We start from the raw sequence: 11441 nt of genomic DNA on the forward strand, positions 1-11441 counted from the left end.
AACCGGGCGATTCGGCGGTTGAGACAGGGCAAGTCCTCGGTGACCGCATACACCACAGAATTCCGGCTGCTGGCACAGGACTTGACCTGGAACGACTCGGCTCTCCGGGACCAGTATCTCGAGGGGCTTTCAGATGAGATACTGGACCAGCTGGCCACGATGGAACACCCCACCACGCTAGACACCCTTATCCAATGGAGTCTACAGATTGACGATCGGCTAGAGGACCGGCGTCAGGCTCGGGACCGCCGGCACCTCCAGTTCTTGGCCCCAGTGTCGACCAGCAGCCCCACGGGCCCAGCTAAGTCATTGGAGGAACCTATGCAGCTTGGGGCAGTGCGGCCACGCCTCTCCCCCGCAGAGAAGTCGCGGCGTCGGGAGGGGAATCTTTGTCTCTATTGTGGCGGAAGCGGACACTATGCAAGGTCCTGTCCTGAGAAACGCCAGCCGCAGGGAAACCACCAAACCCCAGTAGCTGATGGCCCTGGCTACCGGGGGTCCCAAACAGCACAGAATGGGGCCGCACCAATTGAATTACAACACCTTATGGTTCCGGTACATCTATACCCTCTAGGGGGGCCATGGATTCTTACCCATGCGCTGGTGGATTCGGGCGCAACCCGCTCTTATATGGACGCTGCTTTTGCGGCCCAGCATCGGGTGCCACTGAGGAGGTTGCTGCAACGCTCCCCGCTGAATACCGGGACTATCACGACGTGTTTGAGGAATGGGGGGCAGACCAGCTACCGCCGCATCGGTCCTTTGACTGTGGCATAGACCTCCAGCCCGGAGCGCCTCTACCGGTGAGTCGCTTATACTCGTTAACCGAGCCAGAGCGCGAGGCTTTACAGGACTTCTTGCACAAGAACCTGGAGCGTGGGTTCATTAGACCTTCTACCTCGCCCACTGCTGCGCCAGTGCTCTTTGTTAAAAAGAAATGTGGGGAGCTCCGCCTTTGCCATGATTACCGGGCCCTGAACAAAATCACCATCCCGGACCGGTACCCTTTGCCCCTTATTTCGGAGTTACTGGAGCGGGTGCAAGGGGCGCAGGTGTTCACCAAGCTAGACCTCTGGGGTGCCTACAATTTGATTCGGATCCGCGCCAGGGATGAGTGGAAGACCGCATTTGGGACCCGGTACGGACAGTTCGAATACCTGGTTATGCCCTTTGGTTTCTGCAACGCGCCTGCTGTGTTCCAACGGTACATCAACCACGTGTTCCAGGACTTGCTAGACAAGTATGTGGTGGTGTACTTGGATGACATTCTGGTTTACTCCCGTGACCCGGCGTGCCACGAAGGCCATGTCCGGACCGTGCTGCAGCGCTTGCGCGAGCATCGTCTGTATGCAAAGCTCAGCAAGTGCGAGTTTCATCAGCGGTCAGTGGACTTCCTGGGTCACCGACTCTCACCAGGTGGGGTGCAGATGGATCCTGGGAAGGTGGCAGCGGTTCGAGAATGGGCGGCACCTCGGAACCGCAAGGACCTACAGCGTTTCCTGGGGTTCGCCAACTATTACCGAACCTTCATTGCGGACTATGCTCACCGCACCACCCCGTTGACCCGACTACTGCGCCCCAAGACGCCGTTTTCCTGGGACAAGGAGGCGGAGGAGGCGTTTCAAGGGTTGAAGGCCTGTTTCCAGAGAGCGCCAATCTTGCAGCATCCGGATCCTTCTCGACCCTTTGTGGTAGAGACTGACGCCTCCAGTACGGCTCTCGGTGCCGTCTTGTCTCAGCAGCACGGACCGGAAGCGCCACTTTTACCCTGCGCCTTCTATTCCCGCCAGCTCCTCCCAGCGGAGCGTAACTATACTGTGTGGGAGCGGGAACTACTGGCCATCAAGGTAGCCTTCGAGGTCTGGCGCCACCATCTTGAGGGGGCACGACATCCGGTGGAGGTGAGAACCGACCACCGGAACCTGGAGTACCTCCAGACCACCCGCAAGCTGAACCAAAGACAGATCCGGTGGGCGTTGTTCTTTTCCCGGTTCCAGTTTCGGATCCGCTACATCCCTAGCTCTCAGAATCAGAAGGCGGATGCTCTGTCCCGGAAACCTGAAGACAACGCAGACACGGTACAGCAAGCAGAACCCACCACGATACTACCTCCGGCTGCATTCCTGGCCACCCAGGAGGCGCAGCCACTGCAGGTTCGGGTGCGGGAACAGCAGCGGGTCGACGCTTGGGCACAGGATCGTCTCCGGGAGCTGGCTGAAGGGTCCACTCCACAATATCCGGGGCTGGTCCTGCATCAGGGCCTGCTGCTGCACCACGGTCGTCTGTACGTCCCGCCAGGGCCACTACGGCTGGAGGTTCTCCGGATGGCCCATGATGCCCCAGCAGCGGGGCACTTTGGACGGTATCGGACCACCCATTTGGTCAGTCGGGAGTTTTGGTGGCCCCGCCTGAAGGCTGACATGGCTCGCTACGTTGCTGGTTGTGATGTCTGCCGTCGCGCCAAGGGTCCTACTGGGCGACCCCCCGGCCTACTTCAGCCATTGCCAGTTCCACCGCGCCCTTGGCACACGGTTTCGTTGGACTTTATAGTGGAATTACCCTCATCTCGTGGCTGTACCTGCCTTCTGGTTTTCTCCGACCATTTCACCAAGATGGTACACTGCGCTCCCTGTCCATCTGTACACACAGCCAAGGAAACTGCGCAGCTGTACCTTCAGCATGTCTTCCGCCTGCATGGACTACCTGAGCGCGTGGTGTCCGACCGGGGCGTTCAGTTCACATCCCGGTTCTGGCGAGCATTACACCAGACCCTCGGGACAGAGGTCTGCCTCTCGTCAGCCTACCACCCACAGACCGATGGCCAGACGGAACGGGCGAATGCGGTGCTAGAGCAGTACCTCCGGTGTTACTGCAGCTACCAGCAGGATGACTGGGTCGACCACCTGGCATTGGTGGAGTTCGCCTATAACAACGCGGTGAATGCGTCCACCCAGCAGACCCCGTTCCAGGCCAGCTATGGTTATCATCCACGGCTGTTTCCAGAGGTGCTGCCGGCATCCGCGGTCCCGGCAGTGACGGAGTGGCTTCAAGAGCTCCAGTCCCAGCAACAGCTTTTGGTGGAGCAACTGCACCAGGCCAAGGAAGCGTACAAAGCCCAGGCCGACCGCCACCGCCAGGTGGGGCTGGAACTTCGCGTCGGTGACCTGGTTTGGCTCTCCACTCGCCATCTCCATCCCTCTCGACCTTCGCGGAAGTTGGACGCCCGCTTCACCGGCCCGTTCCCTATCGTGGACCAAGTCTCTCCTGTGGCATTCCGTCTCCGGTTACCCGCAACCCTGAAGGTTCACCCGGTCTTCCACAGGTCCCTTTTGAGTCCTGTGGCCCCACCCGACGAGTTCCACCCGAACCGTCCCCAACCGCAGCCAGTGTTGGTTCGGGGAGAGCCTGAGTACGAGGTGGAACGCATCCTGGACTCCCGATACCGCAGGGGAAAGCTACAGTATCTCATTGACTGGAAGGGGTACGGACCGGAGGACCGTTCCTGGGAACCAGCGGCCAACGTCCACGCACCTGCCTGCCTCCGAGAGTTCCATGTGACGTACCCCGGCAAGCCGGGTCCGGACCCTCGGTTGAGGGGGGGGCCTGGGAGGGGGGATGGTGTGATGGCCTGGGATTCTGATTCGGAGGATGAAACAGAGGAATCCCAGCCTGCACAGGAGTCCCCGCCTCCAGGGCCGGCTGAACTGGGGCAAGGCCTAGAGGCTGAAGAGCCTGCACCTGTGGCAGTGCAGCAGGAGCTGGCCCCAGGTGAAGTCCTCCTGGCCCCAGAGGAGCCTGATGACTCAGTGGCCACAGGTGAGCCTCCTCCAGGGCCCAGTAACCCTTCGGCCTCTCCTGATCTGCAGAGGCTTAGGGCAGAGAGGCGAAGGGAACTAGTTGCCCCCAGGAGGAGTGCTCGCCTTAAGGCCAGAGTAGGCGGGGCTCCTGGGGGTCGGGACCGCCCCTGACCTTAGAAGAGGATAAAAGCCCACTCATCCCGGCCCCAGGTTGCGGGAGCAACGTCGTTGTTGGCTTCGGACCTTCCTGTGATCCTGATCCTTGCTCGGCCTCCTGTTCCTGACTAACCGGTACTCCTGTTCCCTGCTCGGCTTCCTGTTCCTGACTATCCAGTACTCCTGTTCCCTGCTCGGCCTCCTGTTCCCGACCATCCGGTGTTCCTGTTACCTGCTCAGCCTTCTGTTCCAGCGTTCCTGTTCCCCGCCCGTCTCTCTGCATCAGACTTCGCCCCGCTTCGTGTGGACTCTGCTACACTCACGGTACCTTACCCCCGGGACCAGCACATATTGTTTGACTCCTGCCCCCATCACTGCTGTCCATTGGCCACGCTAGTTGGGGCTGATGGGTATGGGAATTCAACAACATAAGACCCATCTCTGCTTTAATAGAGTACTCCCATCATGTGCATTTTAGAGAATTATACGTAAAACCATGCAAAATATCAGAAAGTGTTCTAGGGCAAAAATAAATAGAAGGATAAAATCTCAGTGGCCATAGTTTAATAATGTTAAATCAGTCTGCAGATAGTACAGTGGTGCCCCGCAAAACGAATGCCTCACAAGACGGAAAACCCGCTAGACGAAAGGGTTTTCCGTTTTGGAGCTGCTTCGGAAGACGATTTTCCCTATGGGCTTCCTTTGCAAGACGAAAACGTCTTGCGAGTGTTCCGATTTTTTTCCGCTCCCCCCCTTTTTCTAAGCCGCTAATAGCCTTTTAGCTGCTAATCCGCTAAGCCTTTAATAGCCGCTAAACCGCTAATAGCCGCTAAACCGCTAATAGCCGCTAAACCGCTAATAGCGCTAATCCGCTAAGCCGCTAATAGGGTTGCTTTGCAAGACGAAAAAACTGCTAGACGAAGAGACTCGTGGAACCACTGTACTATACACTTCTTTGCATAAAGTTTTTATATCATGTGCCTATTTAAATACTGTCTTTTAAAAATTAGCATTTTAATTTGCTCTAATTACAAGGTGGATTGCAGGTGGCACTGTGGGTTAAATCACAGAGCCTAGGACTTGCCGATCAGAAGGTCGGCGGTTCGAATCCCCGCGACGGGTTGAGCTCCCGTTGATCAGTCTCTGCTCCTGCCAACGTAACAGTTTGAAAGCACGTCAAAATGCAAGTAGATAAATAGGTACCGCTCCAGGGGGAAGGTAAACTGCGTTTCCGTGCGCTGCTCTGGTTCACCAGAAGCGGCTTAGTCATGCTGGCCGCATGACCCAGAAGCTGTATGCCAGCTCCCTTGGCCAATAAAGCGAGATGAGCGCCACAACCCCAGAGTCGGACACAACTGGACCTAATGGTCAGGGGTCCCTTTACCTTTACAAGGTGAATTAAAAATTAAGCATGGTGACAAAATAGTGCCTGGCCAAAAAAGCATTAATAAAGTTATGCTGTTAAAGATAGGTTCACTGGCATAAAATATCACTGCACTCAACAAAGCCACACCTTTTTTTAAAAAAAAGAAGACAGTAAAGTGTATTTTAAGGTGACCTACAGCTGTAGAGATAATTGCCATTGTTCTGTTATTTTCAAAACGTTGTATTTTATGCAATCCAAGATAAGTTGAAAGGAACAAAAAATAAAGGAGGGCAATGGTTTGAAAACAACATCATGTAGATGCCCTATAAAAAGTGAGTGAGCAAAGCCAACTGAGTTTAGGGAGAAAGACAATATAGTGAGAGTGTTTGATTAAGGCATTTTGATACCTGAGGCAGAAAATCCAAATTGTGACCCTCTTCAGCGAGGGTAAATATATACAGTGGTACCTTGGTTCTCAAACTTAATCTGCTCCGAGAGTCTGTTCGACTCCTGAAACTGTTCAAAAACCAAGGCACAGCTTCCAATTGGCTGCAGAAGCTTCCTGCAGCCACAGGAGTTGCGTCACATGTTCGGCTTCTGAAAAATCCAGAACTAATTAAGTTCTTAACCCGAGGTACCACTGTATACATAACATGGAATAAACCAATTTGCTGCCCTGTCATGGTATTTTGTCATCTGCTTCTTGAATTAGCCCATGTCAAATGGTGGGCTTGCCCTAGCTTGAACTTTGCATCAAAGTGCTAGACACTTTGAAGAGGCCAAGTCTGCACGGGAAGTATTTCGCTCATGTCTTACTGTAGAATCACAGAATTGTAGAGTTGGGAGGGTCATCTAGGCCAACCCCTCCCCACACACACACAATGCAGGAATCTCAACTATAGCATCCATGACAGATGGCCATCCAATCTCTGCCTTGAAAACCTCCAAGGAAGGAGAACCCACAACCTATTGAGGGAGATTGTTCCACTGTCAAACAGTTTCTGCCTTGCTCTATCACTCACTGATAGAATGAAAAAGAACATGATTTCCACCTTGACTTCATGTTTACAATACCATCAGGGCAGATAACCTGAACAACAGGGCCATTTGGCAAAAACACTCAGCTGAAAAGTTATTCCTTCACATGCCTTCAGCAATATGTTTTGCTTGGCGTTGCTGCCCTGATACCACTGTTAAATGTAGGGGATGACTCATCGTTCTCAAGGACAATACAGTATGCCCAGTTTTCAAATCTGTCTGTCCGTCAGCCATGCTTAGATGTCTGAAAGTCTTGACCTCTCTCACCCTTTTCAGCCCCCCCCCCATTAAAGAAACAGCTTTGTAACACAGATTTACATGCAGCGACAATATACATGCAGGAAGGCTTCGTTTCCCAAAAACGGATCGCCATAGTACCTGTGTGATAACACACAAGGTGTTTACGTAGCTGCACAAGTCAAGCTGACACAAGTTGAATGTGAGAGGCACAAGGAACCTTTCACACCTTCCCTCGTGGCACTATTTGTCAGTGCAGTGGCTTATCTGGGGGCTCAGGGGGCAGCACACAGCTGTTAGGCCTTCAGGGATTGCGTGTCGAGACCCCGCAGCCACCCCCTTGTTGGAAATAACTCACACAAGGACACAGATATTAGGTTTATGTTATTGGGCAAATTTTGGCCACAACTTTATTGAATTACAGAATGTGAGCGGTATTGGCTTAGGCATTGATTCGACCTGACTTTATCTGACTCCTGCCCATTGTGCAGGAAGTCCAGTAAGGGTAAGCCACCGGTAGGGGGAGCCCTGTTGATGCGAACCAACTCAAGCTCCCCCTGGTGTTCCCATCGGGGTCGTGTCAAGGCCTTAGCCCCCCAGCTGGGCTTCGGACTAGATCAACACCCCCAGATTCCTTTAACGGAATACTCTTAAGCGTGGAAGGGCAGGTGATGGCCACACCTCCCCTCCCCCACACAAGGTCAAACAATGCCTAACCGCAACCCTAACAAAGTTGTGACGATTGCTACGAGGTAGGCGAAAACCAAGTGGCCAGTGCCAATTTGCCAAGTGGAAAAATTCCTACCAGGCCCCTCGGACAACCAAGGCGACCAACCAAAGTCCATAGCAAGGCCATTGCCTAACCTGCAAAATAGGGAGGTAGGGCGGGTGATTGAGGAAGCGAGCCAAAGAGGAAGTCCTCTGGCTCGCTCCTCCGTTTAAACGGCCCCGGCCACACACACCCCAGCCAGCAGATTGGCTGGCTGGGCTCTGACGTGGCCGGGATCCCCCGGGCAACGGGGGACAAAGGGGAGTGGGTGGCCACGCGGTCCACCGCAACTCCTCCCCACTGGGAAGTGGAGCTCATTTGTGGGATGTGAGATTCGGTTTTGGGGAGTTGCAGGAAAAAATGAAGGATGAGCAAGGTGTGCTGGGAGAGGCAGAAAGCTGTCCCTTTGCATACTTTCCAACATTCCTCAGATGAAAATAGGGACATTTCTCAGTCCCCCATAACTGACCTTTCTTGACCCTCCCCGTTTTTGCCCCTCTCCTCTGCAGATCATTTCCTATCAGAAGAAGTGCAAGTGTCACTACCCTTCACCAATGAGACAGGACAGTTAAGTCCAGTCGAAGGCGACTATGGGGTTGCGGCGCTCATCTTGCTTTCAGGCCGAGGGAGCCGGTGTTTATCCACAGATAGCTTTCTGGGTCATGTGGCCAGCATGACTAAACTGCTTCTGGAGCAACGGGACACTGTGACAAAAACCAGAGCGCACGGAAACACTGTTTACCTCCCCGCCATATTTGTCTACTTGCACTGGCGTGCTTTCGAACTGCTAGGTTGGCAGGAGCTGGGACAGAACAACGGGAGCTCACCCCGTCGTGAGGATTCGAACCGCTGACCTTCCGATCGGCAAGCCCAAGAGGCTCAGTGGTTTAGACCACAGTGCCACCCGTGTCCCTACCAATGAAACACAGCACACACACACCCTCCACCGTCCTGAGAAAAATCCCTTAATCCCAATTTAATTTTATTCCTTGGTAGATTTACAAAAAGTACACACGTTGAATTTTAGAAAGGAGCAAAGTTAGATGCAGACACACAAATCATGCTTTTTCAATTAAAAAAAATCAAGACTCCTTGCGCTTCACTTTGTTGCCCCTTCCTTCCCTCCTAGGGCAGCCCTGCCCTCTGCTTGTCCCTCAGACCTGGCAATTTACACAGGGCTGGGCCTCAGTGGCAGCAGCCTCTCCCCCTGTCACAGTCCAGTCTACGGGCGATCGAAGTCCTGGCTGAGGACATCGGGACCAGGGGCAAGATGGTGGGGTGGGAACAGGAACGAGAGTCCAGAAGCCAGGGGTCCGAGGGTCAGGAAGCAGGGAGTCACGAAGTCAAGGGTCCGAGTGTCAGCAAGCAAGGAGTCACGAAGTCAGGGGTCCGAGGGTCGAGAAGCAAGGAGTCAAGAAGCCGAGGTCCGAGGATCAGGAAGCAAGAAACCAAATGCAGCGAGGCAGCAAACGTGTTGCTGTGGCAAAGAGCCGAAGGGAAATGCTGACCTTATATCCCTTCCCGGCTCTTGCCCCCAGGTGCTGTGAGTTACCAATCAGCTTCACCTGTGCGGCCGTGCCTTGCCTCTCCCGAACAAACTTAGGAAGGCCCCAGTCCTGATCAAATCAGATACTGGGGTGGCTTTTTAATTCTGGGACTGTCCTTGGAAAATCGGGACACTTGGAGGTTATGCCTTTGCACCTCTGACTGGAAAGCTAGGCTGTTGTGAACGGAGAGCAGAGTTTTTGAAACGTACTCATCGCTTGGCATCCTTTATCAGCAGCTGCAGAGGCTGCTTCTGACTGAGTTGAATTATCTGCAGTTCCCTGACCACGGTGGCGCAGAGAATAAGAACCAGAGCCTATTTACTCCTTAGGGTCCAGGGTCTGAGTTTAATGGCAAAAGAAAAGAACACAGACAAGGGTGTGTAGCTGTTGGAGCTTCAGGAATTCTACTCCTTCCCGTTGGCAGTAAGAAGCAGAAACAAGATAAGTCCTTTTTAATGAGTTTATTTATTCATAACAGAGAGTGAGACAAAAGAACACTGTCTACCCTAATCATGGCGTGGCTCCAAACTGGGCTTCTGCTCCCTCCTTCCTAGCAGCAGCATCTGCCCTTACGGTGACTATTCATGGTCAAATGTCTGATTCCGTTGTTTCTGCGCTCTTAACAAATGCCGAGTTCTGGGAGAAGGGGGATCAGAAAGACTCTCCAGTGGCAATGCATCAATTGGCTGGACCACCATAGTTCCCCTCTAACACTTCTCAACTCTTCTGTTCGCCTATCTATGAGCTTTGACTTCCCTCAAACCCCTGCTATAAATCAACACTGCGTTCCTCTTCTCCTGCAGCGCCAGGAGATGGGGTGGTGATCTTCACCATTCCTGCTCCTCTTTCTCATGCTCTGGAGTCCAATCCTTGACAGTAGCGCTCTAATCAACTAAATCCAGGCATTCTGAAGGTGGAAAACACAAGCAGCTGCTCCAGAAATCTATCTTGCTGCATTGATAGAATCGGTGAAATTAAATGGCAAGTGAGATACCACCTACAAGAGTGGTATTTTGTGTTTGCACGAAGCTAGGGCTGTGTTCTGGGACTTATACAGAGTTCCTGGGGTAAGGAAATGTACAATGTAGCCTCATAATCTGGGGAACCGGGTTCGTGTCTCTGCTCCTCCACATGCAGGTGCTGGGTGACCTTGGGCTTGTCACACTTCTCTGAAGTCTCTCAGCCCCACTCACCTCACAAAGTGTTTGTTGTGGGGGAGGAAGGCAAAGGAGAATGTTAGCAGCTTTGAGACTCCTTAGGGTAGTGATAAAGCGGGGTATCAAATCCAAACTACTACTACTACTACTACTACTACTACTCTTCTTCTTCTTCTTCTTCTTCTTCTTCTTCTTCTTCTTCTTCTTCTTCTTCTTCTTCCTTTCAGCATCCAGAGGCAGACCGTGACTCCTTATGTTTTTATTAGGTCTGCCCAACCCAGAAGCTTCAAGGCAGAATGCAATATATTTTAATATATTAAGAATATAAGTGTGCTACCCTGGCAACTCACCTCTAGGATTGTAGTACCTCTTGAGATGCTCAACAGAATTCATTTGAAAAGATAGTGCGTACAAAGTAATTTTCTTGATTTCTAGGGCATAGTTTTTCTCAGGAAACATACCAAAGAGAAATGTTTTTACTTGAGGAACTGTATTGAGAATCCACGCTAACTAGCTTTTCCAGCCTAAAACCTGCCATTTCAAAAACGCCATCTGTGAAAGACATAGTGTCAATGAGTGTCATTTCCTAAACCTTTGGTTTAGCCAATATGGTTGTCTTCAGATGTTGGATCTCAACTCCCGGCAGCCCCTGCTGGCAGGACTGATAGGAACTGTAGTCCAGCAACTTCTGGTTGGTCTCTCTCTCTGTGTGATGGCCTGGGAATCTGATTCAGAGGCTGAACCTGAGGAATCCCAGCCTGCACAGGAGTCCCCGCCTCCAGGGCCGGCTGAGCTGGGGCAGGGGCTTGAACCTGAAAGGCCCTCACCTGTGCCGGATCCTCAGGAGCAGACACCAGCTGAATCTGCTCTGGCTCCGGAGGTGATCAAGGACCCATTGCCTGCAGGTGCTCCTCTCCCAGCCCTGTCAGGGGAAGGTGAGGTTGCCTCTGGGTCCAGTAACCCTCCAGCCTCTCCTGAGCTGCAGAGGCTCAGGGCAGAGAGGCGGAGGGAACTAAGTTTTCGCAGGAGGAGTGCTCACCTCCAGGCCAGGAGAGGCGAGTCACCTGTGGACCGGGACCGCCCTATGCCTCAGAGGAGATAAAGGCCAGTCCACCCAGTCCCAGGTTGCGGGAGCAACATCATTGGTAACCTGTTCCTGCCAGCGGCCTCTCCTGCTCTTCCAGAGTTCCTGACCACGCCCGGCTCCTTGCCTTGGACCCTGCTTCACCCTTGACGGACAGCCTCCATACCCTCGACCTAGGACCGGACTCAGACCACGCCGCATGGTAACCCCCCACCCCGGACCAACTCTTCCTTTCTCTCTCTCTCTCTCTCTCTCTCTCTCTCTCTCTCTCTCTCTCACACACACACACA

General features: G+C 53.1%; 1 long non-coding RNA gene across 1 annotated transcript; it reads left to right on the top strand.

Annotated features, from left to right (window-relative positions):
- Positions 1-6715: 6715 nt before the first annotated feature.
- LOC308596655 lies at positions 6716-9901 on the top strand. Its single transcript, XR_014012612.1, has 2 exons — positions 6716-8842; positions 8912-9901. It is a non-coding gene; the product is annotated as an uncharacterized lncRNA (long non-coding RNA).
- The last annotated feature ends 1540 nt before the right edge of the window (positions 9902-11441 follow it).

Source organism: Podarcis bocagei, assembly GCF_964188305.1.
Source record: "Podarcis bocagei genome assembly, chromosome: 10".
Taxonomy (NCBI): domain Eukaryota; kingdom Metazoa; phylum Chordata; class Lepidosauria; order Squamata; family Lacertidae; genus Podarcis; species Podarcis bocagei.